We start from the raw sequence: 12,863 nt of genomic DNA on the forward strand, positions 1-12,863 counted from the left end.
TTAGGATCAAAAAGAGAGAATATAAGACACAAGATATATTAGGAAAAGACATTGGCTTTCATTCACTTGAGCTAACTTGCTTTTACAACGGGGAGAGTCCCCCTTTTATAGGCATAAAAGGGTCCTCTGCTTACATCATAGAATAGTATGTAAGTACAACCATTATTACAAGTTACTATTACTAGTCCATTTACGTAGGACTTTTTCTACCTATTACTTAATACTCCTGAGACTTTTACATTTATTACTTTACAGGCTTTCACCCCTCTGAAAGGGAATGAAAAGACCGATACACAACACACCTATTAATATTTCTGTACAACAGTACTCAACAGTAAATTTCAATAATTTCACCCTCTCCGGAAAGAGGACAATATTACCACACTTTATATTACAATACACACCAATAATATGATACAACAACAAACAGTAAATACCAATAATTTTCACTCTTGTCACTCTGGATCATCTGAACTACTTTCTTCATTTCTGTCAGTCAAGTGATACTGGGTCAAAAGATAGCGAATATTTTGGCGTCATTCTTTCGGATAAGTATCATTGAATTTTCAGTTTGCAGATTCATAATGGAGAAGAGATGAGGGAACGTCTGCAGGTGTCAATCCATTAAGTGAACATAGTGTTTGAGTCATGACCAGATAATTTCCACTGTGGATCTCAATGCTCGGAGACTCTTGATCTGCTGAAAGGAATATAGTGTGACACTCCTTTCTCCAAGTGATAGAACCATTAGGATTAGGAAGACATCTGTTGTTGCGAGTTGTCCAAAATGCAAATTAGAGGTCTTCGTCTGGATCTGTGGGAACTTGTCTGATCTTCTGTTACCAGTAGGGTATGCTTCCAAAAAGCAGGAGAAATTGCAAAAAGAAATCTTCTGGAGGTTGAACTTGATTGAACGCCGCATGAGCTAGATAAACCAAGACTGCTGATTTATTAAAACAGACACTTATAGTATACACATCGACTAAATACCATAAGAGGAGATAGGCTTCTTTTTTGAAATAAAAGACATTATGGTAAGACACTTCAAACTGGGTGAGAAATGGATAAACAGGATGGAAGGGTAGACCTTTTAAGGGACCTTCATCAAGACCATATTTGAAGATACAGAGATGTTGAAGGTTTTGACACATTTGAACACACCTAGAAAGAAGGGTTAACTCTAAAATATGACACTGAAGGTGGACAGAAAAATTGACTGGATGGAAACAGGAAATCATGGGAAAACAACCAGGAACAAAGAAATGTGGTTTTGGTTTTGAAAACTGGTTGATTTCTTTTTTGAGCCTTGATAAAAAATTAGGGAGGACATTTGTTTTTCCTTTTATGTGAACAACATCAAAACTCCAATTGGAAAATCAATTTGCCCATCTGAGTAATTGTGCCTTTGGAAGGTGCTTCTGTTTGAACTTGAGCATACTGGGGAAACTCATCATATCAGTCTCAATTAGGAAATGATGACCGATTAGATGAAATTCTAACTTCTCAATGCTCCTTTTGATTGCCAGAATTTCTTTGTAAGTAGAGTGGTAATGAAGCTCTGCTGGAGAGAATGCACCACTCTTGTATCCACAAATTCTGCGCTTTTGATCTGTGTTTTCTTCCAAAAGAACTGCTCCCCAATATAGATCAGAGGCATCTGTCTGAAGGACTCTCTTTCCATCTGAAGGTATGGCTAATGGTGGAAGAGTTTTGGCTATGGCTTTGAGGTCTTTTACAGTTTTGGTACAAATGGCTGACCAAGGAGGAGGGATTTTCTTTAGTAGAGCTGAGAGAGGAGTTCGGTATTGGGCTAGGTTGGGAATAAAATCAGTCATATAGTTAACAATTCCAAGGAACTGTTGAACTTGTTTGACTGTGAGATTTTCTTCTGAAAAATGGTCAAGTTGGGAGGCTATATGAGGCTGAAGGGTATATTGACCTTTAGAGATATGCATCCCTAAAAAATCAATTTCTGGTTGAGCAAGAAACATTTTTTTCTCTGATAGCATGATACCATGGGTTTGGACTAGGGAATGGAAAATTTGTAGTAGGACAACATGAGACTCAATATTTGGGGAAAAAAAGTAGGATATCATCTATATAGATAAGGGCTGAGGATAGAATTGGAGCAAATACCCGAATCATGGCCTTTTGAAATAAGGATGGGGCTGTTTTCAATCCAAAAGGCATGACTGACCACTGGAAGTGGTGATCTGGAATGCAAAAACCAGTTTTGGGACGATCATTTGGATGGATGCCCAGCTGCCAAAAACCTGCTTTCAAGTCAAACTTTGAGAAAATTTGAGCTTTAGGCAAGTTTGCAAAAAGATCACTTCTTCGAGGAAAAGGGAATTTGTTATCCTGCAAAAAATGATTAAGAGGCTGGTAGTTGATAACCAGGCGAAGCTTTCCTCTTATCTGCTCTGTTCTTTTGTTGACATAAAATGCTTCACATGCCCACTGAGAGGTTGTGGGTTCAATCAATCCTTCAGGTTGGAGTTGTTGGAGTTCTTGAAGAGCAAGCTGGTAGTGTTCTGGGTTCATTCCATGATGGGTAGCTTTTGTGGGGTTGATGTCTTCATTTTTCTTAAAGGGAAGAGAAATGAAGAAATCTGGATTTTTTCAAAGTGGGTTGGAGCATTTGGTGAGGAATTGGGAATGAGATTCAGCACAGGAAGTTTGAATTATGGCTTCTTTGATGGTGGAGAAATTTTCTATGAAAAAGAGATTTGGTTGGGTGGTCCAGGGTAACAAGTAGTTTTTGTATTTCAAACCTTTTTTGAGCCAGGAAACTTTGCTGAGATTTTGGAGAATATCAAAGCCTAACAATAAATCTTTTCCTGGGAGATCAGAACCATAGACTTGGTGTTTTATGGTGTATCCTGGGAAAAGTTGAATGAAAACAGGCTTACTTATCAGAGTGATGACAAATGTTTCTCCATTGGCTGCTGTAAAGGGTCTGAAACATGACTGCCAGTAGGATCTGGGGAGGATTTCTGGGTTGAGAATGGAGGCTGCTGCACCAGTATCAAAGAAAGCGATGACTGGTATGGGTTTCTCATATTTTCCAAGCAAAATTTTTACCTTTGCTAAAGGTTGAGCCAGCATAATATTAGAGAACCCAATTGTTTGGACTTCATAAGGGAATGAGTTAGGATCATCAGAAGAGTCATCTGATTCTGCTGAATCGTCTGAATCATCAAAAGTGAATGTAAGGACTACTTCATCTGTTGCTTCATTGTCGATAGAAAAAAGAGATTCGACATCAGCATCTTCAAGATCATCATCAATGAGAGCCAAAGAGTTCACCATTTTGTCTCGTGCTGCTTTATTTGGACACTGTTTTGCATAGTGTTCCTTCTTTCCGCATATGTAGCAGCGATCAGACTTTCGATGCCCTCTGAATTTTTTCTTCTTGAAAAATTTCCATTTTTTCCGGTGTGAGAACCTGCCAGATTTTGGAAACTTTGAAAACTTGCCAGGAGATTGAAACTTCTATTTTTGAAAGTGTTTGGACTTCCGGTATGAAGGACGGCAAATGCACTTCTTGTCTTTGCACTTTATAGATAGGTCAGGACGATCACATGCTTTGCCAAGAAGTTTTCTGTGTTCTTTAAGAGTTCTGAGGAATTTCTGGTGATTGTACAATTTTTCCAAGGCAATCAAAGAGTGCTGGTAAATACCACCAAGAGATGTTGCATTCAGCGTCAATCCTTTTGTCTGAAGTAACCTTGTTGTCTCATTTCCCAATGGTTCACGAAGGGAATTGAGAAATGCTTGCTTGAGATTGACATCATCCATGCCGTTGAGAAGATAAAATCTTTGAGACATACGGTCATAATGAATCTCGAGATCTTTCCTTTTGAATGAACAGCACTTCATGCTGAGATATTCTTCTCGAACAAACTCTTTTGTGTTGTTGTGGTCACCAAGAAACTCAGTATGCAGGACTGAGATAAATTGATCAAGGGTTGGCAATTGTTTAAGTTGTAGCTGTCGGTACTCACCCAGAGCTAAGTACCATTGACGTAGACGGCCAATAAATTTTGCTGTACACTTAGTAATGACATCACTGAGTGTAGCATTAGGAGAGAGCATAGCAGCTGTGCACCAAGCATGAATCTCATAAAGCTTATCCAACCATTTTGAGGGGGAAATGGTATCAAAAGAGAAACCTTGGGTATGGATATTAGAATGTGAGAAGGAATCAAAGGTTGGGATTTTTGGAGGTGGAGGTGTATCAAACTCAGGACCTTCTTCAATGATGGGATCTTCAACATGTTCCTCTGGGTTTTCAGGGTTCATCATAAAAACATGAGGAATGGGTATTGAGTCAATGGATTCAGTATCCGATTCAGACTCAATGGTTGGTTCAGGAGATGGGGCTTCTGGTATAGTGGCTAAGGTATGTAGGAGAGTGGAGATTGGATTTTTGGAAGGGTTAGGAGTTGGCTGAACCATTAACTGGGGTGACTTTGAGTTTGGGTCTGATGGTTTGGAGGGAGTAGAGGTAGTTGGAGTAGATGTAGATGTAAATGTAGATGGTGGAGACGGAATTGGTGGAGGCTGGACAGGTTTTATCTGGGGCTTTGGGAAAGGAAGTTTTGGTGGAGATGGTCTTTTTGGTGGAGGAAGAAAAGCTGATGAGCTCCCAAAGATATTGGACTCACCAAATCCTGAAGTAGGATTTATAGGTAAGGGTTGAGACATTTGAGGATACCCAAACAAACTTTCTTGAGAGTAAGAAGGGAACATGCCAAATGGGCATTTTTGTTGAGAATACTGCTGGGCTTGAAGGGAGTGAAGCTAGTTTTTGAGGTGCTTCATTTCAGCATCCTTTTGAGAAAAAGCTGCTGAAAATGCTTGGTTGGCATATGCCATCTGGAGAAGTTCCTGGTGAACATTTTGAATTTTCTGCTGCAGATCTCTAATAAGAAGTTCCAAAGTTGATTACTTCTTATGGACAACATTTTCCAAATTTTGCTGAGAGTTAGCAATTCTCTGAAGAATTTTGTTCTGAGCAAGAGAATTTGCTGACTGCCAATTTATTGCTGCTTCTACTGCTGATACTGCTTTGGTACTACCATCAGGGAGAATGGTAGTAGAGTCTGGAATTTTATGCCGATGGGTCGTCCTTTCTTGGGAATTATGAAATTCCAAAGGAGGAAAATCTGCTTCAGTCCAGGAAGGGGATGAGGTGAACATAAAACATCCACTCGGTTGACTCGACGAACCATCATTAGATGGGGGTTGAGGAGGAGGTGGAGATTTACAAGGAGTGGGAGGTGAAGAAGGACATATGGAACATGGACATGGATCTTCAAAATCCTCGTCATCTTCTAGGAGACTGTCTTATAGACAATCATCATAGTTACAGACATCAAAATAACAATGACCTGTTTCTGGATTCTTGAAATAGAAGACTGGAAGGCCACTGGGATCAAAATATTTAATAGGGGGGGCCAGGCCTAGAACCATCCACAAACATGTTAATTCTTGAGGGAAAAATAATAGGATGGGTGGAGGCTGAGGCAGAGGTTTCTTTTGGGAAAGAAATCTCCACTGTACCATCAGGTTTTGAAATGAAAGTTGGATTTAAGGACTGGACAGATATGAGCTTGTTTTGATTTTTCTCATAAGCTGTAACCCAAGATTCTAGAAGAAGCTTGAGAAGCTCAGGACGAGAAATTTGTCGTGGAACATGGACACAAGAGGCTTGGTGAGGTGCGTTAACAGTTAGGAAAAGGGCTTCATCTGTGGAGGATGGTAAGGACATGTCAAAGGCATGGTTTTGAAGACGATAGGCCATTTGGTAGTGAAGGGTTGCCGCATATGTGGAGGAGATTTGGGAGGCACCACCAATTTGAACTTGGACCTTCAAGGCGGATAGCAGATGAGGATCTGCTAATGGCATGTTGAAATTGGGGTAGAAGGTAAAAATCACAGTTCCAGCATTGAGGGTGGTTTGGACTGTAGCGATACATGTGCGCTGATACTGTAGAAACCTGGTATTGACCAGAGCAAGTTTGGAAGTAACAGGCAAACCTTTTCTGCCATAAAAAGTAACAGCAAGTCGAATTGCACCAAAGTGTAGATGGGTAAATCCTTGTTGTTGCCAAAGGCGAGGCAAATCAACCGGGATTTCCAAAGGTAAAAGTTGTTCAGCTTCTGTAACTGCTATGAAGCATTGGTCAAATTTAAAAGCTTGACCATATTCTTTTACGGAGGTTGGGCGTTTTGTGGAGAAAAGTTGGGTGACGGTCTTTTTTACAGAAGTTTGTGGTCTGACAAAAGCATTATAGGGATTTAGGAAAGGGAGATCAGTGAGAAGAACCTTACTGTCATCAGGAAGGTATTGAAACTCATACAAATATTCAAGATTAGAAGAAGAAGATGAGGAATTTCTACTGGTGGAAGAACATGAAGGAACTAAGGATGACGTAGCAGAAGAGTGGGTGGTAAACAGATGATTCATTTTTAAGTAGAAATCTGGGTTCTCCCTTTTCCTTAGTACAACAAACCTTTTCTTTTTTAACGTAAAGTCCTTCAACAGATGTTGATTAATAAAATTTTGTATACCAGGGTAGATAAACCGAGACACACTGCTCAATAGCCAAAAGTCTCAAGGTACTTTAACTCACTGATACAAAATTCTTTTAACCAAAATAGTTGATGAAGTTTCTGATGTGGAGGATCCTTAAAAGGCAACCACAGAGCATACACTTCAAGTTTTTCTTTTAGAAAAGATTTGAAGTAGTTTTGGAAAAAAAGTTCCCAGAAGGGGTTTAAGCTAGAATGGAAAACATGGCTCTGATACCAAGTTTACAGACACGAAGTGAGTACAAACACTAAGTAGGTTAGGATCAAAAAGAGAGAATATAAGACACATGATATATTAGGAAAAGACACTGACTTTCATTCACTTGAGCCCGCATGAGCAAATAGTCGATTACTGATATTAAAATACCTTTCCAATTCTTGTTTTTAGGAATTATTAAACATTTGTTTCATTGCTTGGTAGCAATCCTTCATGTAGTTTTCTATTCTTCCACTGATCAGTCTGTACTGGTCGTATGTGTTGGGTGGGTTTCGCTCGATCGGAGGCTCCCATAAACGTACGTTACATATGCATGGAGGCTCACAATGATACAATTTAGGGCTTCGTCCCTCCGGCCCTCAATTGTTCGTTCTTGAGCTAATGGACCTTTAATTGTTCCTTATAGCTAGTAAAACCCACAATGCTAAACTACTATTTTTGTACCTAATCTTCTAGTAGTTGCAGCTACCCAATTAATTGGTGAGCCCATTTCATCATCTGTAAAAGGAATTCTTTCATTTCACTGCTGGACATGCAAATACTTGTTTTACTAGTATTATATGTATATATATATACATACAAACACACACAGTCCCGTTCCAGTCAGGACTCTCGGACCACAGCTCCCGTCCGCACACTAAATCCAACGGCTGGGAATAAAATCCACCCCCAAGCCTTCCCACACGCTCCCCCAACTCCCAGCTCATTTTCTTTTTTCATTTGTACGCGTAAAGAGAGAGAGAGAGAGAGAACGAACAACGAAGAACCAGAGCTCCGCCCGACCCACTCGACACACGATGACGATGACGAACCAGACCCAAGCCCAATGACGACGAACACACCAAGGTATCTCTCTCATCTCGCTCTTTCTCTTTCGAATCTTGAATCTCAACAAAACCGTGACCCTATTTCTTTCTTGCTGTAAAAGCAGAAACACGAAAAAGAAGAAGAAGATTGAAGAGAAGATCGAAGAAGAAGAACTGGACTGAAGAGAAGAAAGAACGACGAATGACTGGTATCTTTCTCTCTCGATCTGTTTTGTACCAGAAATTTGGGCATAACGGTTCGAACCAATTGGGGTTTTAGGGCTCTCTCTCTCTCTCTCTCTCTCTCTCTCTGTGTGTGGCTCGTTCTCTCTCTCCCCATGTCGATTAGGGCTTTTTCCATGTGTAAATTGCTAATCCCCCCCTGACATGCCCCCCCCCCCCCACCATTTTCCCAGACTACCCCTCTCTCTCTCTCTCTCTCTCTCTCTCTCTCTCTCTCCCTTTTCTTTCTTTCTTTCTTTATACAGTTTGATTTTTTTCTTTTCCTTTTTTTCCTTTTCTTTCCGGTTTGTTTTTTTTTTTCATTTTATTTCCTTTTTTTTTTCTAATTTGAATTTTTTTCTCTCTTTAATAATAGGTTCAAGTCTAATTCGAGGCTTTATAAAGTAATTGAGAGAAAAAAAAGTGTTTCAATTGATCATGTATATCCGACTGTTTTATTTTTCTTTTTTTGTCCTTCATAAATTAAAAAATATAGTTACGAAAATAAGTGTCTCAATTTTCAATTCGTTTGAACCAGTGCAAAGATGTTATTTTTTTGATCATTTCATCATAAATGGTCGTAATAAATTTTTGGCTCCAAGGCCTTTCAATGAACACCCTAAGAGAGTCCCGAAACTAAATAATGAGTCTTAGGGTGCTCGTTGAAAGGCCGTAAAGCAAATGTTATATTTAGGATTACTTTTTTTTTAACTATAGTACAATTTAATAAATTTGTTAACCATTATTTAGCATAGATCATCTTAACTGATTTAGTAGTATGTTGCTTCAAATCACGTTTTTACTCCATAGGATTGCAAATGGCTGGTTTCTATTTTTTTTATAACTAAAACGGAAACGTTTTAGGGGCTTCTAGGGGCTACTGTGCCAATGGGGGCAGCAGAGCCCCCGGGTCCCCCCTGCTTTTTAATTTATTTTTAATTTAATTACTTATATCTTATTTATTTAATTTCTATAAATACACTTTTTGTATATTTAAAAATATAATTCAAGAATTAAGTGCTTTAATTTTCAATTCAATTAAATCAGAGCAAAGATTGTTTTTTTTTTTTTATATTTTAAATGGTCATAGTGAATTTTTTTGGTTTATGGCCTTTCAACAAACACCTTAAAACTCATTATTTAGTTTTAAGACTCGCTTAGGGTGTCCATTGAAAAGCTTTGGAGCCAAAAATTTATTATGACCATTTAAGATGAAATGATCAGAAAAGTAACAACTTTGCACCGGTTCAAACGGATTGAAAATTTGAACATTTATTTTTGTAACTATATTTTTTAATCTATAAAGAAAAAAAAGGGGAAAAAAACAATCGGATAAACATGATCAATTGAAACACTTTTTTTTTCTCTCAATTACTTTACAAAACCTAAAATTAGACTTGAACCTATTGTGTAAGAAAGAAAGAACAAATTTTTTAAACGGAAGAAATAATAGTTTGATTAGTAGGATGGTTACCTATTGTGTTTTTATGTATTTTAATATTTTGACAATATGTACTCAATTATAATAAAATAAAATTTTATTTCAATTTATTATTGTTCATTACAAGTTATTTTTATTATTCATTGTTAAGACTAATTAATTAACTAATTAAAATAATATAAATTTATTGAGTATAAAGTCAATTTTAATTGAAAATAGAATTTGAGTTAATCAAAAAAAAATAAGAAGGAAGGTAAATGGGAAAAGAAACAAATAAAGAAAATAATTGAAAAATAAAAAAAGATTCAAAGTGGAAGGAAATAAAAGGAAATAAAGAGAAAAAAAACAAAAAAAAAATTACCCGAAAAGAAACAAAAAAAAATAAAGAAGAAAAAAGAAAGAAAAAAGAAAGTAAATGATCGGAGGGGGAGCAGGAGAAGGGGGCGGGGGGGAGGGGTAATAAGGGAAATAAGGTGTGGGGCCGGGGGGTGGGAAAGCAGGCCTCTTTCCATGTCGATTAGGGCTATTTTTCTGTTACTCGAAATTAGGGTTTTTTTTTTCTTTTACTCGATTAGGGTAAAAGAAATCACATCCACGACGAAATTAAGTGTGTTATCCAAGTTGTTAATCATTTCCCTGTTCTTAATTAATTGGGGATGAGAGATGTTAAAGGAAATAGCAGAGTTGTTGACAACTTTCTTTCAAAAGGATATCTCTTGTTAAGACCATCTGTCACCAGGAGATTCCTGACTTGGTCATTGTAAATTTCAATCATCTGAACAGAAATTTCGTAGGAAATGGTTTCTTTCCTTTGCTCTGAGATGAGAAATAAATCACTCAACGCCCTGTAGTTTACTTCTACACTATCTTGCATAAGCTCTTCGGGTTCAGTCTGCAGATACAAAAGAAACGAGAAAATGAGAAAATTTATATAGTCATTATCACTGTGTCAGCAGCAACTTTGCATGGAATGTCACTCACTCACACACCCCTTTATTATGGTACTTGTTTTTGGTGTAAGTTGTTTGAAATTAACTTTCTTTCATGCTTTAGAAATGGCAGAAAAACAAGACTAACACCAGTGAACTACACATGAATCTACTGCGTCCGAGCCTCTGATGTTGCTATTTCTATGGCAGAAGCATAAGGAGATGACCGTTTTGATTTCTCTTTGGGGTGTAGCCTTCTTTTGAGTTGCAGAAGCATATGAGGGGATGGCTGAAGCATGAGTGGAAGGTTACCAGTCAATTTTAGTGTAGAGACTTGAGTGCATGAGTTCCAATTATGTAATGCCTTCATTGTATAAATTCATGTAACCGATTCACACCTCTTTCCATAGTCACATCTTGTAGTTGTGTACAAACTAGTAAAGAACTACTCTGTTTGATCAAAGTTGTCTATGATGCCCACTTGGAAGGGCCAGCTACCCTACCAAGTTGTAGAATTTTTGTAAATGGAAATGGTGATTCAATGATTGAAGTGAGTGCTTGACTTTAAGTTTCAATTGTTTGGTTTGATGTGGATATAAGGTAATTTCCTTGCATTCTGTTGTCTAGCAATGGAGAGAACTCATTATTAGTTTCGGCCTTTCGGGCATGGCAGTGCAGGAGAAATGTGAAGGGGCAAACACGGGCTCTCTCTCTCTCTCTCTCTCTCTCTCATGTTTCAGTCATGCTTCTCATCCTAGCCAACACCTCCCTCGAGCCCTTTTTTTTTTGCATTTGAGTATCAAAACGTTTTCAGACCCTCCCATCTAAGAAGCTAAGGTAATGTATTCTCCAAGCAAAGCCAAGACTCAAACAAAAACCCCGGAAACAACCGAATAAGTCCACACATTGCAATTACAAGCGCAATACTAAAGTAATTAAAAGAAAGAAATCTACAACAATTACAACACCATGTCATATAGCCCAAGTTACACAAAATCATGGTTCCACCACCTCACTACAACTTGATATTCCAAAAAAGCAGCAACAAGTTTCAACCTTAACAACTACATATTGTCATAACATTACATTAGCAAATTCCAGCTTCACTTGACAATATAACACTTGAGAAAAGTAATGACAATACAACACTACCACATTCTTCAAAGTCAGCATTAAGAATCCAAAACTCTTGGCCCTTCCCAGAACAAGATACTTAAAATGGATACAGCAGTGCCAGAGAGCAATAGAAGTTGCTTGAAGTTAATAATTGTTCTTCACAATGGTTCAAAATAAGCATTACACATTACATAAGAGTCTTATACAAATTAAACTACAAATCCCGTTGCTGCTTCAAGTAAATAGGATGTCGTCCATGTTTGATTGCACTTAGTTGAACCACAATGGTCGTCCATGTTTGATTGCACAGGTTTGAGCAAAGGTGGGTAATCGGTGATGATTTCTTGCTCAAGCGGAAATTGCTCACTGGACCTAGCTTCGACATATGCCCTCCAAGCATCCCTTTGCCTCTTCCAATGACGAATATTTTGTATACACAGCCCCAGAGAATTTACTCACTTGTTCGCAACAAGCTACCCAACTCCGATATATTCCAGGAACTCTTCCGACAAAAACAAAATAATAGAGCTCTTTTCCAGCCACGGCTACATTAAAAAAAAACAAACGCAAATTTTGTAGTTTAGTTGTCTCTATCCCAAATCCAAATTGCATTCCTCCAAGAACAACCCAAATACAATAAAAAAAAAAAAACTACCCGAACAATTTCATCCATGTTTCGTTGTTGAGCTTGCTATTTCTACCAAAAGAAACTCGCTCAAATTTACCACATGGGTGACGAATGAATTAACAACTGCGTCCATCTATCTTTACAATCCCTTTACAACAGGATATCTCAATCAGATGGCATACGCTACAAGTATAAATGCTTATGAAACACGACACAAAACTAAAAGCTACTCCTAATTAACTAAAAAGAATGGAACAAACACTTGGAACTCTTTGGTAACTCTAGCTGCGTGAATGATATCTATGCAACTGTGTTACAGGTGCTGCATTTTCCCTTGCTACTTTTATGGTGAAATCAAAGATTCGCAGCCCGGCCCACTATTATTGTCCATAGTAACAGCGGCCAATTTGTGGCAATACTACGTATCAAAATTAAGGTTCAACATTTTCAATAACCAAACCATCAAAGAAGAATCCTTGAAAAATTTTCAATTCTGAAATCATATTTCCATTACTTGATGTCCATTTACTAAACAACAAAAAAATGCCCTTTTTTACTGAAATCGAAAGTCTAATCTTCTTGTACGGTCGTTCAAAAAAAGCCCCCTTTTTTTGTTCGAAACAATTCAAAAAAAGCCCTAATTTTTGGAGGTCAAATGCAGAGATCGGGGTTGAGGTTTTGGTTCGATTAAAAACAAAAAAAAACCCTAATTTCGAGTAATAGAAAAACAGCCCTAATCGAAATGGAAAAAGCCCTAATCGACATGGGGAGAGAGAGAGAGAGAGCCCTAAAACCCCAATTGGTTCAAACCGTTATGCCCAAATTTCTGGTACAAAAAACAGATCGAGAGAGAAAGATACCAGTCGTTCGTCATTCGTTCTTCTCTTCAGTCCAGTTCTTCTTC

The 12,863-nt window shown here is 37.9% G+C and overlaps 2 long non-coding RNA genes across 2 annotated transcripts; one reads left to right on the forward strand and one right to left on the reverse strand.

Moving 5' to 3' along the window:
• Window positions 1–7,535: 7,535 nt before the first annotated feature.
• LOC131329294 (uncharacterized) lies at window positions 7,536–10,769 on the forward strand. Its single transcript, XR_009200707.1, has 3 exons — window positions 7,536–7,663; window positions 7,749–7,832; window positions 10,340–10,769. It is a non-coding gene; the product is annotated as an uncharacterized LOC131329294 (long non-coding RNA).
• Window positions 10,770–11,166: 397 nt separating this feature from the next.
• On the reverse strand, window positions 11,167–12,654 carry LOC131329295 (uncharacterized). The gene is made up of 2 exons (XR_009200708.1): window positions 11,984–12,654; window positions 11,167–11,833 (listed from the first exon to the last, which is right to left on the reverse strand). It is a non-coding gene; the product is annotated as an uncharacterized LOC131329295 (long non-coding RNA).
• Window positions 12,655–12,863: the final 209 nt, after the last annotated feature.

The sequence above is a fragment of the Rhododendron vialii genome, chromosome 6a (assembly GCF_030253575.1).
Source record: "Rhododendron vialii isolate Sample 1 chromosome 6a, ASM3025357v1".
Taxonomy (NCBI): Eukaryota; Viridiplantae; Streptophyta; class Magnoliopsida; order Ericales; family Ericaceae; genus Rhododendron; species Rhododendron vialii.